Here is a 23,319-nt window from a genome sequence, read left to right as displayed (position 1 = left end):
CTGGGTCTGTTTCTGTTTCCCAGAGGCCCATCCAGGATTTTTTTTTTGGGGGGGGGGAGATTCTGGGTGGATCTACACTAGCCAGCATAATCCAGGCTGCTCCAGAAGTATTCTGCCCCTGAAGGGTTCCTGAATTCCTCCATTACTTCTGCATTCCCAAGTAAAGCTGGGCGGCTGTTTACATGGTGCTGTACTGTGCTGCCTGCCTCCACTGTTGTCACAAGTCACTCCCGCTGAGGTCAAAAACAAGCACCCTAGTGTTGATCACATGGCCAGGCACCTCATTGTGATTTCAGAAGGAGTCACCTGTGCCACTGGTACAGCAGGACACTATGGAAACAACTGCCCACTGTCACTTTGCAATGATAATTTTTTTTAACCAGTGTAAGGCAGGGGTGGTCTTGACAAGTGGCTTCATGTTGTGCACACAGTCCATAGTCAAACTGGGGCTTTGGCCTTGCGTCAAAATATCAGGATGAGAGTGGGGAGAAACCAGTTCATTTGGCCTGTGTAGACATGCCTCAGACACGGACCAGGAAGGCCAATCCTGGTTGGCTGGCAGGAGGTGAGGCTCCAGATCAAATAAAAGATTCACTTAGATCCACTCCTGGCCCATACAAGTTGTTTTTCCATCACAACAACAAGAAACTGGCTTTGAATGCCATTCCTGCCCAACTTTTCTCAATGATCAATTTTTTTAAAAAAATAGATAAATGTTTAATTAGTGGTATCACATTGCTAATATTGATTGCCATATCTTCAGGCAGTTTTGACATAGAGGGATGAATCCATTTTGATGGTAGACAGGGCCTGTGTATCTATTATATGATATGTGACAGGGTCCCTTGGGAATGTAGATAACCAGGTCACACCCAACTCAGGGGCAGATGACTCTGCCTCACTTCCAGGTAGCAAAGGAATCACACATTGGTGTCCAGTGGATTCTGGTGTCTGTCATTCCAGCACCAAGCAGCAGGTGGGCTGCCCATGAAAAGCTCACATTTGCCAGCAGGCATTTTCAGTCAATGCTTGGATCCATGTTATGCGTTAAAACTATTAGCTGTAACTGAATAAAGTTGTGGCCTTTTCCATTCCAACTAATGTGGTTTGTATTCATGCCTGCTAAAGCGAATCCCCACACTTGCTGCTGGGTCTGCAAAGAGACAGATTGGTTGTGGCTATTCTTGCCCTTATTTTCTCCAGACTTGACTACTGTTCAGAAAATGTACTTTTTCAAAATGCTAGGCAATTGACTGGGACTGATGCAGGGGACATATCTTGCTGGTTTTGAAGAAGAATCTCACAGTCTTCCAGTGTATCTCCTAGTAAGAAAGAGCCTGGCCACTGCTATTCTTGCACTGTTAGCTTCCAGGATTTCCTTCTGTTCAGAAATGTAGGTCTCAAAAATGCCAGGCAATTAGCTGGCACTGATGGTCAGAGGGAGACATGTCTTACTGGTATTGGGTAAAAAAAATCTAATTAAATGCTCACTCTACTTTTGAATCAATGTATTCACTTCAAAGCCCCATACAGCTTAAGACACAGAAATGCTTGGTCCCATCTCAGCCAGCCTACAGTCACAAGAATTGACCATTCATTCAAGATCATCCCCTTATGCCATAACTGCTACGTTTATTCTGGAACCTTTGATGGTAATGGGAACTCTCATTTTACTTATAAGTTTTGGTATTTCATGTGTACTGGAGCACAATGATCTACAGAATTGTTAGCATTCTTACCAAATCTAAAATATTAGTGAGGCAGGATTTCTCTTTGCAGAAACTATCCTGATTCTTCCTAGGCAAGACTTGTTTTTCTATATGCTTAATACCCTTTACAAAAGCCTTAACATGAAGCCAGAATGGATTCTAACAATATACTACTTGTATAATAGGACTGAATTTGCATGTTTTACCTCTACATCACCAAAATGTTCCTGATGCAAAACCATGGAGATTTCTTGAGGAATCCATTGTCCTCTGCCTACAAAGAGGCCTGTGACCTCACTGGAATAGAGACATATTGGATTGCAAAAGAGGGGTCTCTGTTGAGATACAAACAGACTTTAAATTTCCTCTCCCTATTGCCACATGGCCAGAAGGAGAAAAAGACTGTCTGCAAAAGATATCCTCTCCATCATAATATCTTTACAAAGGACTGAAACAACATGCAGGCATCTGACTAACATTTCCAATTTTTCTCCCCTCTCCTGTTTGGTTTGTAACATCTTGCCTGATGAAGAAGCCCATGGAGCTTTGAAAGCTTGCAACAAGTATATTGTGCATTTCGATTGGCCAATAAAGGTATCACTGATGGATTTTTGAATATACAGTGCGCCTGTGTCATACGCGGGTTTGCTTTATGCAGCTTCTAGCATATGCTGGAAGCTGCGCCGGAAGAAATGGTGCCACACTCTGGAAAGAATAATGGCACGTGAGCACAACCCCCATAGGCTTTAATGGGGCTTAAGCTTACGCAGTATTTCCCTTATGTGGGGGGTGGGAGGCCAGAATGGATCCCCTGCATAAGGGAAGGGACTACTGTACTACTTGTGTGAGGCCTTTAAAAAACTGTCAGATTAATTCCATTCTGACCTAAGGATATGTTCATTTTCAATATGCCAGTCAGCCTAGAACTTCACTTCTTGTCACCTTTGGTTGACATACTGCAGTCCTACATGTGTTTCATCAAAAGAAAGCCCCACTGAACTCCGGAGGGTTTATTCTACAGCAAAAGTATAGAAGAATGCAGCCTTCATTTTTTTTAGATGCTGTCACTTCCAGAAAAAACTGGGTCGACTATGAATTTTTATCTACTGTCATGAAGAGTAAAGACCAAAGCAAAGAACTCTTCTTTGTTACCTTTTCAGTGACCTCTTGGTTGGGGGTGTTGTTGGGAGTATTTTGCTTCTTGTATTTAAATCATATTGTTGCCTGTCTTTTTAGGATTTAGTGTTTTAGCATGCTGTTTTCCAAGTTGGTATCATTATATTTTGCTCATTTTTTCCCTATTTTCAGTTGTTTCACATTCTGTTTTCCTCTCACATACAGCCTGAGTGGGAAATATTACCAGTTCTCTCTACTCAGGATACACCAGACAGCAGATGTCTGATCCCCACAGACTGCCCTAATTCCTAAATGGCAAAAGCTACCCATGGATCCAGGACAGATAGCAGGTTGATTACTGTAGAAAGGATTAAGAAGTAGGTGATGTGAAATCTCCTTTCGGAGATCCTGAGAAGCAGTTGGCTGTCAAAGCAAGACACTACAGGCTTGAGGGAGAATAACCTGATCCAGTGGAATCACCAAGGTTGTCATCACCTGGTGCAGTAACTCATAGTGTCACACACCCCTAACCTCCTTTTATATCATACCATACAGAATCCTTAGCGATGCTTTTGTAATAATGCTACTCATACATCATTATTCAAATATACCACTGAATAGAATGGCATAAATAACTAGCAAAATTAAAACTATACCTTTCAATTTCAATGTCATATGCACAGCCCTAATGTACCTACATGTACATAGTTTCATGTTGTAAAAGTGAAAATTTAATAAGATGTGATTGTTTTAAGAAAATTAATTTTTATTACATTTAAAAATAAATTTCAATTTCTTTAAAATCTGCAGCCTCTACTTTCTCCTCCAACTGACTCTTGCCCCACTCACACCATCTCTTCAGCATTTTAAAGGAATTCAGGGGAACACCATAGCGCATTTCTGCCAAAAGGTGGATGTTAGGGAAGCAGTGGTGTCAAACCCTCCCTCCCCCAATTAAGTTGCCACTTGGTACAGCCCGCAGTCCTGTACCCCTTAGTGAAACCCCTGACCTGACCATATGTAAGGCAGCTTTCTCATAGCAGATCTGACTGGTAAAAACCAGTGATCATGCTTCTAGAAGCCTGAAGATAAATTTTGTTGCAATAGGCAGTGCTACCCATCCAGATGTGGCTTCCTTTTTGTACTTTGGAGATTAGATCACAGGGCATGTACAGCTTTTCTGTAAGTGAATGCTGGTGGGCTATCAGAAGCTGGTGGGCTGTCCTTTATCTTTAAAAAGAGTCTGGATGGGCATGTGTTTTGATTTGCTGGATTGTGCGAGTTGATCCTTGGGATCTCCTCCAATTTCACAGTTCTATAATAGTTTCAAAAATGCGAATAGAGCAAAGGTGGAAGCATAAGTACTCAAAAAAGACAGCCACACAGCCAGTTTCTGCACAGAGGTATTTGTCCAGCAGTCCCCCAAATCCTTCTGCTTTAATTCTCTTTTCTTCTTCTTCTCCTTCTCTTTCTTCTCTCTCTCTCCCTCTCACCCCTAAAGTGAAGTCTCTTTCACACACAGACAGCAAGATCCATCCTTTATTAGGGAAGAGACGTAAAGAGATGATTTATTTTCCTCAGAAGGCTTTCACATTCCAGGGATGGCTTTCATGCATCTCCTAGTGTTCATGTCCTATTAAAAAGTATTATCATCCCACCTTGAGCCACTGATTAGGTAACCTTAGCAAAAGATACAGTCAAAACAGAATGCATAGCCTGCTATTATCACCTGCTAAAATCTGCACATCAAGCCATATTTTTTGCCCACAGGGTCAGGTTCAAAAGTCACCAGCTTTTACTTCATCCTTCACTGTAGAAGAGGCTTTGTCACCAATGCACTTCTTGCTCCTTCAGCTCTGGAAACTTCAAAGGTAATTGGAACAGCAAGATCAGTAAGCTGCTCTACAGCACTGTCAACAAAACGCTTTCTACATTATTTAACAAACCACAAAATAATCCATGAAAGATAAATTGCTTTCCTCCTTAGAAAAAAGAACAAATGAATAACCACATCTTTACCATGTAGGCGCCAATTAACAAATCTGTAAGATTCAAAAATGGAGAAGAAAAAAATTGCTTGCTTCATTGACTTCAAAAACAAAAAGTGTTTTGACTCCATCTGGTACACAATAATCATAAATTACTACAAAGTAGAACCTGAGGGGAAAACATGACTTCTTCAAAACCAAAGTACAAAACAATAAAAGCAATAGAAAAATGGGGTGAAATGCAGGGTAGAGGAAGACAGTTGTGTTCTTCAAACAATAATAATAAAATTCAAATCATATTCAACTTAATATATTAGTGACATACTACCTACAATCTGATATTTGACAATCCAGCAAAAAAATATATATATATATATTCTTAGCAGAAGAGCTACAGCAAAACGGTGCTGAAAGACACACACACACACACACCCTTATATATTTTAACAACTGATTTGTTCTGCAAAGGTCAGCAGCCAAGGCTGAATGTAGATAAAGACAAACCTATACCTAAATTCTGATGAGTTGGTGGAGGCTGATGGGTCTATGGAGAAGGCTTTTTACAGGCTGACTTTGCTGAACTGTCCATTTAAAAAGCTCAGATAAACAGTATAGCCAGTTCATCTTCTGCTATAAAGCTGACAGCACTGAACTGTGTGGCCAGCAGCACTACATCCATGTTCCTTTCTTTTCTTTTTTAAAATATGGAAGGACATATAATATCCATGCCCATTTATTATTATTCAAGAAACAGTGAGGGTGTGTGGCCAGATCCATGGATTCAGAACGTTCAGTCTTCTGTAATAGGGATAAATCATGAGAACAGGTTGTGTATCAACACTGTGAACTGGGTAACAAAGGCAAAACAATTTAAAAAAGAGTATTCAAAAGTGGAAGAAATGGAGGGGAGGATGGCATTTGGCCTTGAACCAAAACATTCAAATAAACATTATTGCCTGAAAATGTCTGATGATCACACTGATCAAAGGCAGATGAATAGAGAATAGTCATCTCACACGACAATAATAATAACATCTACAGTTTAGGAAAGGGTTTTAAGTGGCTAACAAGAGGCTTTCCTCTTTGCTGGATTCACACACAGGACCAAAGTAGATCTGACACTATGAATGTAATTAGTCCCAATCTGTGACAGTATGGCTCTGATATACCAGTACTTGCTGGGGAGCATGAGACACCATTTTCTCCTATTTGTCGGCTCCCCATCAGCTTTTGCTTGGCCACTAAAGGAACAGAACAGAAAAGAAAAGTCAGTCTGGATCTTGGGAGGGTTTTGTTTTTTTTACATTGTCTCAGGGCCCATTCACACTCATGTTTTTTACCGAGTAGATCCAGGGAGATTCGATGATGCAATACTGAATCAAAGTTCCCACTACATTTACCCTGATCAAATCTCTCCATGGCAATTTAAACCTGTTGACATCCACATTACCATTTGTATCGGTTTAAAATGGAGCCTCTATTTTTATCGTTCTCTTTTTTTTTAAATGTCAATTGTCACTGATGTTTTTCTGGTCTAGTTCAACATTAAACTGCATTCCCATGTTGTATAGTATAGAGAAATTGTAAAGTGTGCAAATTACAATAATGATTTCTGGTGTGTAAATTGATGTCATACCCTTCATCACCTTGGAGAATGCCAGTGGAAAGCCCCTCTGAAGAACCTTTGCCAAGAAACCCCGTGATAGCTTTGCCTTGGAGAAATTCCCCTCTCTGTCAGTCTCAGAGGATGGATTTGGTGAGCTCCTATGAAGAAACCTTGCTGAGAAAGCCCCGTGATAGGTTCGCCTTGGGGGAGTCACACTATCTCAGCCTCAGAGGATGGCAATTGCAACCCCCCTCTGAAGAATCCTTGCCAAGAAAACCCCATGATAGGGTGGCTCTAGGGTCACCAAAAGTTGGAAAGAAAGCAAACAACACAGAGAGCAGTGGCAAAACATCCAAACCCCCAGTGGCAACCAGACAAAAGCAAAAGTGTGCATAAGCTGTCAAAAAATATTTTTTTTAAAAATCCACCATCTCATCATGATCCCAAGAGAAACCCCCACCCTGACTTTCAAGCGCTCTGGGAATCTGCCATTGGTGGTGCGGATGAAGTAAACAGGACAAGAGGGGAAAAGCCAGGCAGCGGTTTAAAGGGACTGCTCTCTGAGGTGTGAGAAAATTGAATCTGAACCCCTTCTGATGCTAACCTGAGAGAAATGGAGGCAGGTGACAACATACCAACCACATTTATAGAGCCGGCTTTTTCGCCCCAGAATGGCACTTTGCAGGGAAGCCAAGAACTTTGGGATGGGTATGTCTCGACCCTCAGCACATAAGCCCTCCCTCCTGTCACTCGTTCAACATCGCATTCCCATTTGCTGCTCCTTCAAAAAAGCATGGTTCTTTTTAAAAGACATGCTGGACACACACATCCCATCCTAAAGACCCAGTTTAAGTGGGCTTTCTCTCTCTCTCCCCAAATTGCACCGGGTGTAATCAGTGTGAGCATGAATGATCCCCCTTGAACCCAGTTACGACAAGGGTTAAATCATAGTGTGAATGAGGCCTCAGTCTCCTAATCTGTACAAGGGACCCTACGCATGCTCTTTAGCTTTCCACAATACTCTGCTGCATGAATGGTGTCGCCACCAATTTGCCTCTCTAGAGCAGTGCTTCTTAACCTATCCAATGTGGGAAGGACTACAGGGTTTCCTAGGGACCAAGGCCATATTTGTGCCCATTGTCTACAATAACTGTTTTCTTTTCTGGAAACTTGCCACAGACCAGCAATCTCTGGCTTGCAGACCAACACTGGTCCACAGATCATCAGGCAATGGCAAAAGTCCTCTGAACAAATCTTGCCAAGTAAACCTCATGATAGGTTTGCCTTAGGGTCACCATAAATTTGAAACAACTTGAAGGCACACAACAACAACAACAACAACAACAACAACAACAACAGCAACAACAAGATGAAGAAAACAAGAGGAAGAGGAAGGACAAAACCCCCATTTAAAGGGGTTTGCTGTGGACAGCAATTGGCCTGGGTGACAGCAAACTGTGTCCTTGGTATTCTGAGGACACCAAGTGCCTCTCTGTTTTACACCTTCTGAAACCAGGTCTTTTCTTATTCATAAGACTGTGCTCCCTCAGCCTGCTCTGTTACAAGCTACAGGCTGTTTGTATACTCATGCCTGCCTTATCTCTAAGTACAGTTTGTCTTCCTTTCCACTTAAACAGCCAAGGCAGGAAGAAATGTGCTTGCTGTGTGTACGGCTGCAGCTTTGGAAGACCCTTAAGGAGGCAGGCAGTCTGTCTGTTCCGTCTGTCCTTCCCACCTCTCTCACTGCCCAAATCACTTCTTCCTTAGAGCATCTGACCAGAGTACTCCTTCCCATTAATATGCAAATCCCCCGCACCAGCTGAGGTCAGTCATCATATAAATGAAGAAACAAGTGTGTCTGTCAGTGTTAACAGCTCCCTCTTCCTTCTCTCTAACAGCAGGATTTGCTCTTTTCTGTCTTATGGGCCATTTGCTCCTGTAAAAGAGGCAGCCTTAGGTTTGCATGGAGATCTGGGAAAATGTCTACTCCTCACTATGAGTTGTGAGTTAGTGTGGTGTTGTGGTTTCAGAGCTGGACTATGACTCTGGTGACCAGGATTCAAATCCCAGCTCAGCCATGTAAACCCAGTGGGTGACCTCAGGCAAGTCACATTCTCTCAGCCCCTGAGGAAGGCAAAGGCAAACCTCCTCTGAACAAATCTTGCTACGAAAACCCCATGATAGGGTCACCTTAGGATGGCCAAGTCAGAAATGACTTGAAGGCACACAGCAACAGCAAGGCAATGTGTTACACTATGATTATGAGGAAGGAAGGAACAGGGTTGTTATTGCCCATGTGGGAAGGATTCAGTTTGTACAGAGACAAGGAGCAGAGGGGCATCCAGCATGCAGCTGCCAGAAAGTCACAGACACAATCCTGCAGCTGTTAGTCACATTCCGTGTTTTGCATGATCCTTGCAAGATCATTCAGGGAAATATGCTGAAATATGGTACTTGACTAGAGTTCCTACAGTGTGTCTGTAGCTCAGTTGGGGGATATAATTGGTCAGGCAGATCTCTGGCAAGCAACCGAAGCACCTGCTAATTGCTGGAATGGAGCCCCCTATGAAAGGCTGGTAGTAATATTAGCAGTAGCAGTTCTATTTTGCACTGACCAGAAGTCGTAACAGAAAAAAATTGGGCATTATACTGACTCCTTGAGTGAGAGAAAAAAACACAACTATAAAAACACTTATAGCAATAAAATAACAGCTGTTTACTTGAGGGCTAAAACATCGTGGCCCTCTAGATGTTTTTGGATAGTAGCTCCCATTAGCTCCAGCCTACATGGCCAATAGTAAAGGATAATGGGAACTGTAATTCATCAAAGTGTGGAGGGCTGCAGATTCTCCCCCTCTGGCTTGGCTGTCATTGCACTGCTCAAGTCTACAACCATCTGCACAAATATAAATAAACTGGACATTTCCACATGTGTGGAAATGAAATATATATCATTACTCTTTAAAGCTAATGTAAATGATTGATGTTAGCCTGTTTGATAAAAAATAATAAAAATCAATAAATTGGACAGAAAGGGACAGAATTTGCCTAGCACTAAATGGGTCACAACCATCTGCTACAGAACTCTTCTCTTAATTCCAGACCAGGGTGACTGAACAGAGAGGAGGTCCAATCTATGAAGAAGAAATGTGGGTCAGAATGGGTTGTATCACTTCAGATGCCTGGTAGGGGATCATGTTTCCTAATGCTTTCTTTTCCACATTGAGGTCTCCATCAAAAGAGAAACCAGCACAGAGGGTAAGGGATCAGTTGAAACATTTTTCTATAGTAATGCCAAGTTTTTACACAGAATTCACAAGAAGATTCCTTTTTGTAGAAAAGAGAATACAGAAAAGTAGCATGATCTCCCACCCCAGAATACTATTACTTCCTTTATCTGTCTCTGTAATCCAGGGAGGTAGTGGCTCCAATGTCAGTGGGGCAGTGAGTCCATTCCTGGTTTTTAGTCTGAACTGTAAGGGAGGTCCAAAACACACTGCACAAATAATCCAGTTTGAAACTACTTTAACTGCCCTGGCTCAATGCTAGGGAATCCTGGGGACTGTAGTTTTGTGAAACATTTAACCTCCTCTGTCAGAGAGCTCTGACATAACAAACTACAATTATTACGATTCACTAGCACAATTAAAGCTGTCTTGATATAGATTATCTCTGCAGTGTGGATTGGACTGGAATATGATCCAATATGGTTCTTCATCAGACAAAGATTTTTAACACCTTTGCTTGATGAAGCCAGTAGAGCTTCAAAAGCTTGCATTATGTATTTTGTGCATTTTGGTTAGTTGAATATAGGTATAAATGTTTTTTGGGTTTGGGTTGTTATTGTACTTTGCTGTATGGCCAACACAGCTAGCCCTGAATCTGCCTCTGCCAAGTGATTGCCCTCAGGGGCTCCAGAACAGATGGCAGAGTGGTCAAGCCACCTCCTCCAAGACTCGGCTGGTGAGCTGGGCCTCCTTGCCCTAAATGATCAGGCCAAGTGGACCACCAATAATCCTATGTAGCTGAGCCCCCTCAAGAATGATCACTTTGAAGGGCATGAAATCATCTAGCTCAAAGAAATGGCAAACCAGTTGTGTGCCAATTTGCCTTCAAGTCATCTGTCAATTTATGGTGACCCAGATCCCATGCATTTCATAAAGTTTTCTTAGGCAAGAAATATTCAGAGGTGGTTTTGTCAGTTCCTTCTTTTGAAATATAGGCTGCAGCACCTGGTGTTCATTGGTGGTCTCCCATCCAAGTTAGCCATGGTGGCTTAGGGAGCTGGGGATGTTCAGCCTGGATAAGAAAAGGTTAAGAAGTGATAGTGTCTAGACCAAGTATAGTTTCTAGATCAAGAGAAGTAATAGTGCCACTGTATTCTGCTCTGGTCAGGCCCCACCTGGAATATTGGGTCCAGTTCTGGGCACCACAATTTAAAAAGGATGTGGAGAAACTGGAGCGTGTCCAGAGGAGGGCGACTAAAATGGTGAAGGGTCTGGAAACCATGTCCTATGAGGAACGACTCAGGGAGCTGGGGATGTTTAGCCTGGAGAAGAGAAGGTTAAGGGGTGATATGATAGCCCTGTTTAAAAACTTGAAGGGATGTCACATTGAGGAGGGAGCAAGCTTGTTTTCTGCTGCTCCAGAGAACAAGACTTGGAACAATGGATGCAAGCTCCAGGAAAAGAGATTCCACCTCAACATTAGGAGGAACTTCCTGACAGTAAGGGCTGTTCGACAGTGGAAAAAACTCCCTCGGAGTGTAGTGGAGTCTCCTTCCTTGGAGGTCTTCAAACGGAGGCTGGATGGCCATCTGTCGGGGATGCTTTGATTTGGATTTCCTGCAGGGCAGGGGGTTGGACTGGATGGCCCTTGTGGTCTCTTCCAACTCTATGATTCTATGATACTACAGCCCTGTTTAAATATTTGAAGGGACATCATATTGAGGATGGAGCAAGCTTGTTTTCTGCTGCTCCAGAGAACAGGACCCAGAACAATGGATGCAAGCTACAGGAAAAGAGATTCCATTTCAACTTTAGGAAGTACTTCTTGACAGTAAGAGCTGTAAGTAAGAGCTCACTGTATGTAGTAAAATGAATGAGTCTCATAAGTTATCACTCATGCAGATCCCATTGATTTCCATGTGTCCACTTCAGTCTACCCAGGGCTCCCAGTCTTCTGTCTGGTCTTGGAAGCAAAGCAGCATCATAGAATCACAGAAGAGTAGGCCCTATTTCATTAGCAACCCCCTCTCTGCTGGGAAATCCCCCCTGGCCCTGCTGGGTTTCTATCTGCATTTGGGTGTTTTTCGGGGCTGGCAGCCCAACTTTGCTTCCTTTCAGGCTTTCTCCTTTCCTGTTGGAGTGGTCTAGGAGGTGTTTGTGGGTTTAGTTGCTCAAGAAGCCATTCGTCTCCCTCGATCCGGGACGTACTGAAGCAAATGACAGCACTTGCCCATAGAGAACCATTGAGGAATAAATGGGGCTTACTTGCCCATAGGGAAACAGGGGGGATACTTGCTCCTAAATCAGGGGAATACTTGCCCAAGAGAGAATGATGGGGATTTAAGCATCATCATTGTGGGGTTTCCCTTTGGGCCAGGAGCGCCCTTTGTTTTAGGAGGCCCCCCTCGGCCCCTTCAAGGCCTGCCTTCCCCTGCTCGCCGCCAAGTCCTTGGGCAAAATGATCCCTTTCCATCCTGACTGGGGCTCCCTCTTGGCCGGCTGCCAGTCTGTCCTGGGTCGCGGGGCGGCGCTGTGGAGCAGCCTTCCTCCTCCTCCTCCTCCTCCGAAGCGCAACGCCCCGCGGGCGGCTCTTTCTGGCGCAAGAGAGGAGGAGAGCAGGAGTGGCGCCGGGCGGGCCATGGGGCGGGAGGGCCACCGCCAGCTCCCCTCCGAGACCCAGAGAGAAGAGGCCCCGGGCAGCCCGGTGGGTGAGTACTGCCGCCTAAGCCTCCGCCTCCCCGCTCCAGACCCAGCCTCTTGCCTCGCCTGGCGCAGGATGCCAACTTGGGCTTGGGATGGACAAGGCACACATCTGGATGGCAGCAGCAGCAGCAGCAGCAGGGGCTCGCCCTCCGTTTGGGGAGGAAGGGGCCAGGAGCCTTTTCCCTCTGAACTGGGGAAGGGGGCAAGTCACACTCTCTCAGCCTCAGAGGAGGCAATGGGCGCGGAGCTCCCCCGGAGCCCCTCTTGCCAAGGACCAGCCCCGGAGAGGGCTGCCGGCTTTCGGGCTGCCTTCGGGGAGGGCGGCAGGCGACACTCTCTCGGCCTCCCGGGGAAGTGGCCACGGGGCAAAGCTGGGCCAGAGAAGCCCGGGAAGGTGGGCCCTTGGAAGGAGGGAGGGAGGGGGGCTTCCCCCGCCTTTGCTTCCCTGCCTCTTTTGGGGGCCATGTGTGGCTGTGAGGGCGCCTTTCCTTAGGGCTAGTTGGGATGAGCCTTCCCCGGGGCTCCTCCATCGCCGCCCTCTCCCTCTGCCCCGAAAGGGACTGTGTCCAAAGTCCTTTTTTCCCCCTTCTTGGGATCTTTGCCTTGGCCAGCCCTCCAAGCCCCCCCTGAAAGGCGGCCGAGAAGTTTGTCTGGGGCTCCGCTGGGCTCCCTCTTGGCGCCAGGGCTGCAAAGTAACCTCGGAGCACGGGATCGGGGTTCGGGAGGAGGAGGAGTCCTCTTGTTACTACCATATGTCTTTGTATCCCGCTCTTTCCCCAGAACTGGGACTCTGAGCGGCTTCCCGAGAGTTAAAAGAAACACTGTAGCTGCATCCACACGGGAGAAATAACCCGGTTTGGCACTGCTTTGACTCTATTCTCTGGCTCAAGGGAGGCTGAAGTCACCTTACACCTGTGTGTACTAAAATACTCTGTGGAGGGATCCCAACTAGTGTTCTCTCTCTCTCTCTCTCCAATATATATGTCTCTCGTTATTTTCCTAGCTCCTGTTAGTTGTGCTTGCTAGTGTGTGTATGGTTACCCCCCCCCCCATGTAAGGGGTTTGTGCAGCCACACTGGAGAAAAAACCCAGTTTAACACCACTTTAATGGCCATAGCCTTGAGCCATGGCCATTAAAGTGGTGTCAAACAGGGTTATTCCTCCAGTGCAGATGCAGCAGGCTCTGTGTGTGTGTTCATAGAAGGGGGGGCACGTGGTCTCCTCAATTGAAGGCAGCAGCCGACTGTCAGGATGATGGATTTACCCCTCAGTCGTAGTGTCAAGGATAGCCCAGGTTGGTTGGGTAACTAGGAGTCTGCTCCTCTTCAGGGACCTCCCTCTTGGGCTCCTCCTGGGTATGTGCCTCTGATAGCTGTTTTAAGCTACTTATGACACAGAAGCCGGAGAGGAACTTTGGTCGCCTCTTGGTGAAGACCAAGAAATGTTCTTAAGGATGCTCATCTCCGTCGCTCATTGCCTTTGTCTTTCTGGATGGGGAGGTTAGGCTGGGTAAGAGGAAACGGCATTGAGTGAATCGTTTCATTTTTTTAAAACCTGTGATGACTTTCTTTTGACGGAGCTATTCTTTTCCTTTTATGGTTTTCATATTTTTACATGTTTGTTTGTTTATATAGGGATGGTAGTCTTGCCTCTGGAGTTATTCCTCGCACATTAATCCTGCGTCGCCCTTTTGATTTTCTCTTTTCTGCTCCGGCCTTTCAAAGAGTAAATAGATTTCACTGTTCTGCCTACTTGCTTAACCTTTTGGTTTGGTCAGCTATTGAAAAACCGTTATTGTTGGGGTCAGCCAGGTCATCCTTGCATTCCACTTTGCAACGATTTCCCCCCCTGATAATTTCTGGAAGATCATACTATGAAGAAAAGTGTTGTTCAGTGAAGACTGATGAGCTGTTGCTTCTCTGAGCAAGTGCTTTTCAGATGTGTTAAGCTAGGACTTCCCATCATCCCCATCCTGGATGTGAATGGCGGGAGCTGTAACCCAACACATCTGTTGTGTACCAAGTTAAGAAAAGCTGGTTGATTCCCTTCTTTTTTTTTTTTTTTTGGTAGTATGAAGATTATTGTTTTATTTTTTTTTTAAAAAAAAGGGTTCTCATAAATCCTGGTGTACAGCTGGCATGGTTAGTCCCAATGAGACTTTACTCCTAGGTGAACTATGAATAGGTTTGCAACCTATTCACACTTTCCTAGGAGTAAGCTCAGTTGAATTAATTGGACTTTCTTCTGCGTATGTATGTATAGTATTGCATTATAAGGTTGCAGGCTTAGGTATGCTTATCTAGTGTATGCCCTGTCTAACTCACAATGAAGTCCTACACATGTCTATGAGAAAGGAAGTTTTGCTGAACTGTGTTAGGTTTACTCAGGCAAGTGCTTGTAGGATTGCTGGCTCAGTTGTACCGTACTTCTACATATGCAGGGTTGGCTTGAATTTGTGCAGCCATGATTCTAAGCGTACTGACCCCCCAACTTTATTATTTTTTTAAATAAATTTTATTTAAATATATACAAATGTACATACAAACAATACCATACATTATCATACATTATCATACATAACATTACAAACATTACAAACAAAAATATTCCAATACAACATAAATCTTTGTTTATGATCTCTCACTGATCTATCAAGCTATCACACAAGGCTTCCATGGAGTTTTGTGTTTACCTTTTAAACATAAACAATGAGCTTTATTATACTTTGAATCTATCTTCTTCAGATTCAAAGATAGACCCCTCAACTTTAAAAAATGACTTTTTGGTAATAAATCACATTGATTTCCAAGGATCTTACCTCTTGTAATCCTGTCAACACTTATTTGAGAGTAAGTCTCGCTGAACTAAATGGGTTGCTTGCATACTTAAGAATTCAGACATCACTTTTGACGCTTATGAAATGATGGGCTCATCTTCCAAGGTGAAGTATTTAAGCATTAAGTTTGATTTTTGTAAAATAAGCATTTTTTGAAAGTTCCCTCCTATAATATAACTTTGCTGAAGGAGCTGACATGCTGAAATATATTTCTTGGAAGTAAATTTTTTGAAGTATGGAAGAGACTATTCAGAAAAAGAAGGAAAGGAGGCAAGTATTTTCAACTTTGTCTATTCTGAGAACTGTATTAAAGCTCAGAGAAAGTGATGAGTGTTCCAGTGACAGTCACTGATGAGAAATGATGATGAAAGAAAGGTATATGGATAGTGAATGAATGTGTCTATATATGTGCAGGTATGTGCATTTGCTTGTGCTGGTAAGTATTCTTCTAATATTAAAGGATTCAGATATCTGAGTATTCAGGAGGAAAGATGGTGAGCCTGTGCTGTTTTTCTGCAGGTTTCTGAAGATGGCGATGGGGGAAAAATACTGATGAATTCTATTTGAATCCTGTTTACCCATCTGATAATTGCTGGGAAGAAACTTCAAACTGGAGTCACTGAGATTTCCTCCCATGCGAATATTATAGGATTGGTTTGGATAAAATGCTCTAAGTAAATCACTGACAAAGCAGAAAAAGCCAGTCACAGCACAGTGATTTCTGTGTGCTTAAAAATGCCTGTCTGGGAAGAAAACAGTGAATTTGAATAAATCTCAGAAATCTCCAGGCAGGTATTCTTTAAGCAGGCTGCCAATGTTTCTCTTATAAAAATAGACTCCAGCCTCACTTCTTAAAACATCAAATAGCATTTTCTTCAACTCAGCATTTACTCATCCAAATATTTTTTCTGTCATGCTTCTGAATTCCTCATTCTCTTAGTCTGCAACTTTCTCAGCGAGATATTTTGTGCAACTTATGTACTGAAGATTTTTAATGAATGTAGATCATGAATGCCAAAATGTACTTCTGCACATGTATTTTTTTAAAAGTTCATTTACCTACAATATTAAGCCTCATAATTACAAAACAGAATATCATAAAACTTAAAATACAACTAGAGTATCTTACGGTATATCAAGAATTAATCCAAAGGAACTGAATCACATTTTTCTTCAGGATTTTTGAATCTCAAGTGATAACAAAGAAAATAATGGCAAAACATGGCCATATGGGAAATACAAAATTGCATAAAGAGATGCATAGAGTGGTGTGGAAACAGTGCCAGAGTTGTGTGCGTGTGATAGTAGGGGACTTTGCAGCATAATCCTGTACATGACTGCTCAGATGTAATTCCCTTGGAGTTAAGAGGGAGTTCTTCTCAAGGAAGTGTGTAGAGGGCTGCAAACTTAATGGACCAGTTGTGGAAGAGGCTGGTTGCATAAAGCAGTAAATTCTTGCATGGTTGTATGGCTGCAAGCATGCCTGTTTCTTTGATTATACATTTAGAAAATGCATACTCTGCCCTTGAGTAAAAACTCTCAGAGCATCTTACAGCCAATAAAGTATAACAGAATGATCAGAAACAGGGAGGTCTGTATCATAATGGATTCTCTGCTGTATTTGACTGCCCCAGGGATACATGTGTAGGATGTGGAAATGTTAGGTCAGTTAGAAATCTCAGAAATTTTGTAGCTCTTCACTACTCAGGATTTCAGGGCAAGGCTGTTCTTAATGCTGCAAACTTAGCATGTCTGTCCAGGCGGAGCTGTGCGCCTTTCAATAGATGTCTATAGAGTGCATTAAAATTGCAGACTAGTGCTGCTCATAGAATGATTAAGTCAATAGGATTTAAGAGGCTTATGTTGTGCACAGGATTGTAACCTCAGTTTGTATTTTTGGCACACCATTTTAGCGTTCATCTTTCACTGTGTTGCACAGAGAGGATGAGACAGATGCTGGCTGCTGTGCTCCATATGTATGCATTATGGTAGGTTGTTGACTTGTGCCCTGGGGTCATGTTCCCTCCTACTTCATTACTTCTGGATCAGCAAGGACATTCAAACAAGCACTGTGTCTTGTAGCAATTGCTTCCAAGATGTTATATGTCTTGTTTTTGTTTTTGTTTTAAAAATCTGGGTTTTGGAACTACATTTCTTTTTCCGATAGGTTTTCTTATATCATCCCTATGTGTATGTATGTATGTGTGTGTGTATGTGTGTAATTCACAACTCTTATGCATAGAAAGTGCTACATTTTCTTTAGAACTTGGCAAAGTTACTTTTCAGACTGCAGCTCCCAGGAACCCCTGATATGTCCATTGGCTGAGGATTCAGCCATGCTCTCTGGGATGTCCTGAGACTTGTAGCTCAAAACTATACATTTCCCAAACTCTGATTCTTTTCTCCGGAATCTATATGGTATTCCTCTGGGGCTGCATCCACACTGCAGAAAAATATCCATTTTGACACCACTTTACCTGCCATGGCTCTATGCTGTGGCATTCTAGGAACTGTAGTTTGTTGTACCACCAGAGCTATCTGACAGAGATTAAATGCTTCATAAAAGTGCAAATCCCAGAATTCCATAGCATTGAGCCGTGGCCAATAAAATGGTGTCAAACTGGATTATTTCTTTGGCGCGGCCTAGATTCCTTGGTCTATTTGTTACTATGCGTATGTGTCTGTCTAGCAGAGGAGGGTGGGCATATGGTAGGAGTCCTAGGCTTATCTTAGCAGTTTTTTAAGGGGTTCAAGAACCAAGTACCAAGGTACTTGTTTTTCTTTATTTTGGTGTATGTCCTAATGCTTCAAACCCAACTGTGGGTTATGGAAGTGTTATATGGAATGACGTGTTCCATATTACTAAGTGTTTTCAAAGGTGAAATGGAAGTTTAGAGTGGAGTTGATGAGAGGATTAGTGTGTGTATAAAAACAGTGGTTCGTTCTCTCTCTCTGTCTGTCTCTGTCTCTCTTGATATATGTCTTGTGATGAAGAGAAGGAATATCAGTTCCAAATGTTTCAGAAGCTGCAGGCACAATCATGGTGTCTTTCCTTCTGTGGCTTACTCATGAAAGCGTTTGTGTTACATTAAATTACTGTACATGGAAATCAGTTCAGTCCCAGCTTGTCTTTAGCTGCTTTTTTCCTCAAAGAAAAAATAATGTTGCATTATCATATTCAGCAATGGCACTGAACATAGTGAGGATTGTATCTGAAAATGGCAGATGTTGGCCATTCTTTCTTTGTGGGGATGGGACAACCACACCTTTGGAGAGTTCTGTCATATGTTTTGTGACTGGCCCATCTCTGTATGATTTAAAGTATTTGTATGTACCATTGCTTGTGACTGATGAGATTTCAGAGCTCATTTTATTTGTTAGGGAATACAAAGAGCTAGTGTAGTGTAGTGGTCTGAGCCTTGGTCTACAACTCTGCAGATGAAGGTTCAGTTCCCCACTCAGCCATGGAAACCCATGGGGTGACCTTGGGCGAGTCACACACTCATAGACCCAGAAAATCTTGTCATAAGTTTTCTTATGGTCGCAATGAGTCAGAATGACTTGAAGGCACACAACAACAACTTCTGTACCATTTTACCCTCTGCATCTCTACCCTTTTGTACTGCCTGAAAATGGCCAGTATTCTTGGAAAGGTGAGACTCTTCCTGTGTCTAATCTTACCATTTTTGGCTCAAAAAATGGTTGGGGTGGGAGCTGATCAAGCAGGTAAGGGCAATGCTGAATGGCTTTTTGCAACAGGGCAAGGTTGCAGTCTGCCTAAAAGAAGCATCGGTGAGACCTGTGCTGAAAAGGCTATCCCTGGAACCTAGTATTTGATCATTTCTGGCCATACTCCAATATTAAGTTTTTGTGCAAGGTCCATTTGATGGTGATTCACCTCCAGGTGATTCCTGGTGAATAATTATTGTTGTTGTTGTTGTTGTTATTATTATTATTATCCATTTCAATCCCTTAACTAGATCCCTTTCATTCCCTTAGCTGGATTCATTTCAATCTGGCTTCAAGCCTGATTATGGGACAGAGAAAGATTTGAGCACCTAGATGGATGGTCTGTGCAGAGTATTGGGCAGTATGTCCCTGAAGATTTTGCTGGGCTTTCCATTGTCTTTTGATCTTTCTGATCTGCCTGTCTAGGTTGAAACATGGAAGCACTATATACAATGTACATGTTTTTCAATAATGTTAGATCATTTATAAACTTGGTTTCATAAATTGTTTTTCATATTTGCTTTCTGGGAAAAAGATTATATAAAGAAAAAGGGAAAAAAAGTTGCCGCCAACTGCTGGTGGAAACTTAAAACACAGGTTACTGAGAGCAGGTGGCCTTCTTGCTGCAACAGCTTTCTTCATTATGACTCTGCTTCCACGAGCAATTCAAAGTGATGGTTATGTCTATAAAGTCCTATACCAGTATGGAATTCCTACCCAAGGGACACTATTGTGGCTCCGTCCCTGCTGTCCTATCTCTCTCAACCACAGACTTTTCAGGAATGTCTTTGGCTATTAGGTACAATCAGGATATAATTCTTCTCTAATTTCATTCTTAAAGTCATGAGTAATTTTTAGCAGTTTTCTTCCAGCTGTGAGAAGTTCTTGCAGAACTGTGCAGTTCTCAAAGAACATTCACAGTTTGGCATTTACTGTGTTTTCTGGCAGGTAACACCATTTTTTTGCACAGAAAATAATATCCTCTGTGCAGAAATATTATTATTTGTACAGAAAATGCTCTAGTTGGAGACATATTTTGCGTAAACTTTGTATGTGATTTTTTGACATTTTCTGAGTGAATGACAACATTTTCTGATTTTTTTAATGCAGGAAATATTGCTCTGTGCTCAGAAAATGCTGTTTTTTGTGCAAAACCCTCAGGGTCAGGGTTTCCTGACACTTGTGAAATACTTTTTTTAAAAAAATTACCTTTAGAATATTATCAAATATCCTTTCCATTCTTACTGTGCAAATGGCTTTTAATCCAGGTGTAGGCTGCTTTCCACTCTGTTTTTGTTTTGTTTTCATTTTACTGTAATTGTTTTCTAAAGTTGTTTTCTTAATTCATCTATGCCCTGTATGTTGGGAGAAAGGAGGCTTATAAATAAATGTACAACTAAAGTAATAACTACAGGTATTGATCTCTTACCCATTTTTCCTTTGGAGTATTCTATTTTTTTTAAAACTGAAATTAGACTATTGACAAATGTCAACAGGAGTGTTGTGACTATAGTCGAAAATCTGGGTTGCTACTGCAGAGTGAGACGAACAGAGTAGAGGAGAAATAGTTTTCAGATGATGAAAAATTACTTTGAATCAGGCAGATGGTCTGAGGAAGAATATGAGACTAGTTTCCCAGTTTATATCCACCAGACCAATAGCATAATTAGGCAACTAGGGAGCTTATTTTACAAATGAGGACATAAAGTCTTTTGGGTAATTATTTTCATGTAAGTGCCCTTCAATGTTGTTGCCATCTGGCTTTATTAGCAAAAGTGCTTTTAAATGGGCAAGTCAGTACTGCAAAAGTCTTGCATTGTTTTGTATTTATAGATGTGGTTCCTCAACACATTTAGGCCCTCCAGATGTGTTAGACTACAACTCCCACCATCACCAGGTTAGTGTGATCTGTACTCCACCACATATGAAGCATGCTGGATTGTCAAAGGCTGTGTTTCAACATTAATATTTCCACCCCCATCTAGATACTGCCATATCCAAGTTTCTACCTTCAAATTTCAAGTCAAATCTCAAGTCCTTGAAAGATACTTTCAAGTCAAGTCATCTCAAGTCTGGGAGCCACTTTAACAGAAAAAAAAAGGAGGTGGAGTGCGTTTCTTACAGGGGAACAGCAAATGTGTTAGGCTGTGTGCTTGAGCTCAACCTGTCTCCGCTGCACACTGGAGAATCCTTCTAAAACTTTTCAAAAGCTTTTCAAAAGATCCTTCCACTTCAAGCCCATTGCCTAATGCATTTGCTGTTCCCCTGTAAGAAATATGCCCCATGCTGTGGGGTCAGATCTTTCCTGTTGCTTGGAGTAAATGATGCCAGCAAGTTGGTCACTAAAAATACACAAGTCGGGAGTCGAATAAAGTCAGTGCATCATTTATTGCTGAGTCAAGCCCAAATAAACTCATCGAAGTGACTTCAGTCTAACTTGAGTGTGAGTCAGTTGACTTGAGTCTACATAACTGGATGCTTCTAAAATGGCAGAGCAACCTGTTTACCAATGGTCATGTGTATTACCAGACCATAGTTAATGTAGCTAGTATTGGGGATGAGCATGGAAGAATAGAGAAGAGACTGCTCAGTATTTGCCCACAGTGAGTGGTCACGTGAAATTAGATTTTATTTGCATCAAACCCATAGCTGTTGCAGTTATAATAAACACAGTACATACTAGTAAACATGACTAACATAAAAGTAGTAAGTTTTTATGTGATGGGGACAGGCCAGTGTTGCGGCCCTTGATTCTGTTGGGTACCCCTCCATGTTAAAGGCACTTGAATTATTTTTGTTAACAGTCTAGAAATTCTTTTTTGACAAGGAGTTTAATGTGTCTTAGAATATGAGCTTGGAACATCTCTTTGCTTTGAATAATAGCTGCCATAATCTGACCATATTGGCTGACATATTCTGGGAGTTAGTTCCCAAAAGGAATTTTTCCAAGCTCTTCTGGATGCCTGTTTCCTGAATGCATATAATAGAGATGCTTCACCATGAAACTTGGCAGAGAGAGGCCAAAACAATCTTCAGTCTTCAAAAACTGTTAAGAAGTTTTTGAACTATTCAACCCAAATGTTAAAGAATGGTTGAAGCAGGATAGTCAAACAGGAAAATTAATGCTAAGAAGATGAAGTTGGTTACTGTTAACAATAAAAAATGCTTTCTGCAGACAAAAGAAAGTAGAAGCATTATTTAAAGGAGTAAAAATTGCTGATGTAAAGGAGGCTTAGGAAGATGATAAGAGGTCTGGTATGTGAAGAAAGACTGAGATGTGCGAATAACTAAGGGGAAAAAAAGGTGCTGACCACCCAGAACCAAGTTGGGATGTGACAAGACAGAGTTCTTTTGTTGAATGAGAATGAAATGGGAGGCAGGAAGAAAGAGGCAGGATGGGAAGAGCAGGGAATTATGTTCACAAAGTTCACTGGACTGAAACCAATGCATGCACAAGAAAACTTATGAAATGCACATAACTTTAGCGAGATTATAGTAGAGAGAAATGGGAGATGGATCATGACTTAAATTGGATGGAAGAGGAGGAGAGAGAAAGGAGCACAGATTTGTAAGCAAAGCACTGAATTAAATAATGTCATGGTACATGCTTTGGCTTTTGCCATATCAAGACTGAGGCATACTAACTTGATGCACTAAAGCTGCTTTGTGCTTTGTAAAATTGCATTAGACTCTTCACTACAGTTTCACCCAAACTGGTATTTTACAGAGTTACAGTTGCCCTCCTGTCATCCTCAGGACATTGGCACAATTGGCTGGGGATGACGAGAGATGTAGTCCAATTCATCTGGAGAGTGAATTTGGAAAGAGCTGCATAGGATCTGGCACAGATTACCATTATTATAAGCGCTGTAAATTTACACAGCGCTGTACATACAATCTTTTTAATTGGACGGTTCCCTGCCCTCAGGCTTACAATCTACCAGTGTATATCTTACAAGTAAACAATTACACTCAACCCCCCCCCCCCCCCACAGCAGATCTATGATTGAAGTAATTTACAAACACATTTCTAAAAGGGGGAAAATATCAGGGGGAAATGAAAAGTTTTGTGTGCCCCTGATTCCATTATTTTTGAACTTAAAAAAGAGAAAGGCAGTTTAATCCAGAGCAAACATAAAGAACAAATATGAATTGTGTTGGATATAATAAAAACATATGGGATCAAATTGTGATAAGTAAACACCAGTATGTTGTAGTGGTTTGAACATTAAACTACAACTGTGGAGATCAAGGTTCGATTCCCCTCTTGGCAAAACCCATGGGTGATCCTGGGCAAGTCACACAGTTTCAGCCCCAGAAAACCCCATGATAGGTCGCCGTAAGTTAGAAATGACTTGAAGGTGCACAACAGCAACAGCAAAATGATAATTAAATGGCCTTGTTG

The 23,319-nt window shown here is 42.3% G+C and overlaps 1 protein-coding gene across 1 annotated transcript in view; it reads left to right on the top strand.

Annotated features, from left to right (window-relative positions):
- Window positions 1-12,293: 12,293 nt before the first annotated feature.
- The window catches only part of THSD7B (thrombospondin type 1 domain containing 7B), a 628,673-nt gene continuing 617,647 nt past the window's right edge, over window positions 12,294-23,319 (top strand). Inside the window, exon 1 of the mRNA XM_042446231.1 lies at window positions 12,294-12,354. The gene's annotated coding sequence lies outside the window, so the exon portion shown is untranslated. The remainder of the gene's footprint in view (window positions 12,355-23,319) is intronic.

The sequence above is a fragment of the Sceloporus undulatus genome, chromosome 1 (genome assembly GCF_019175285.1).
Source record: "Sceloporus undulatus isolate JIND9_A2432 ecotype Alabama chromosome 1, SceUnd_v1.1, whole genome shotgun sequence".
NCBI lineage: Eukaryota > Metazoa > Chordata > Lepidosauria > Squamata > Phrynosomatidae > Sceloporus > Sceloporus undulatus.
This window is presented reverse-complemented; position numbering and strand designations above follow the sequence as displayed.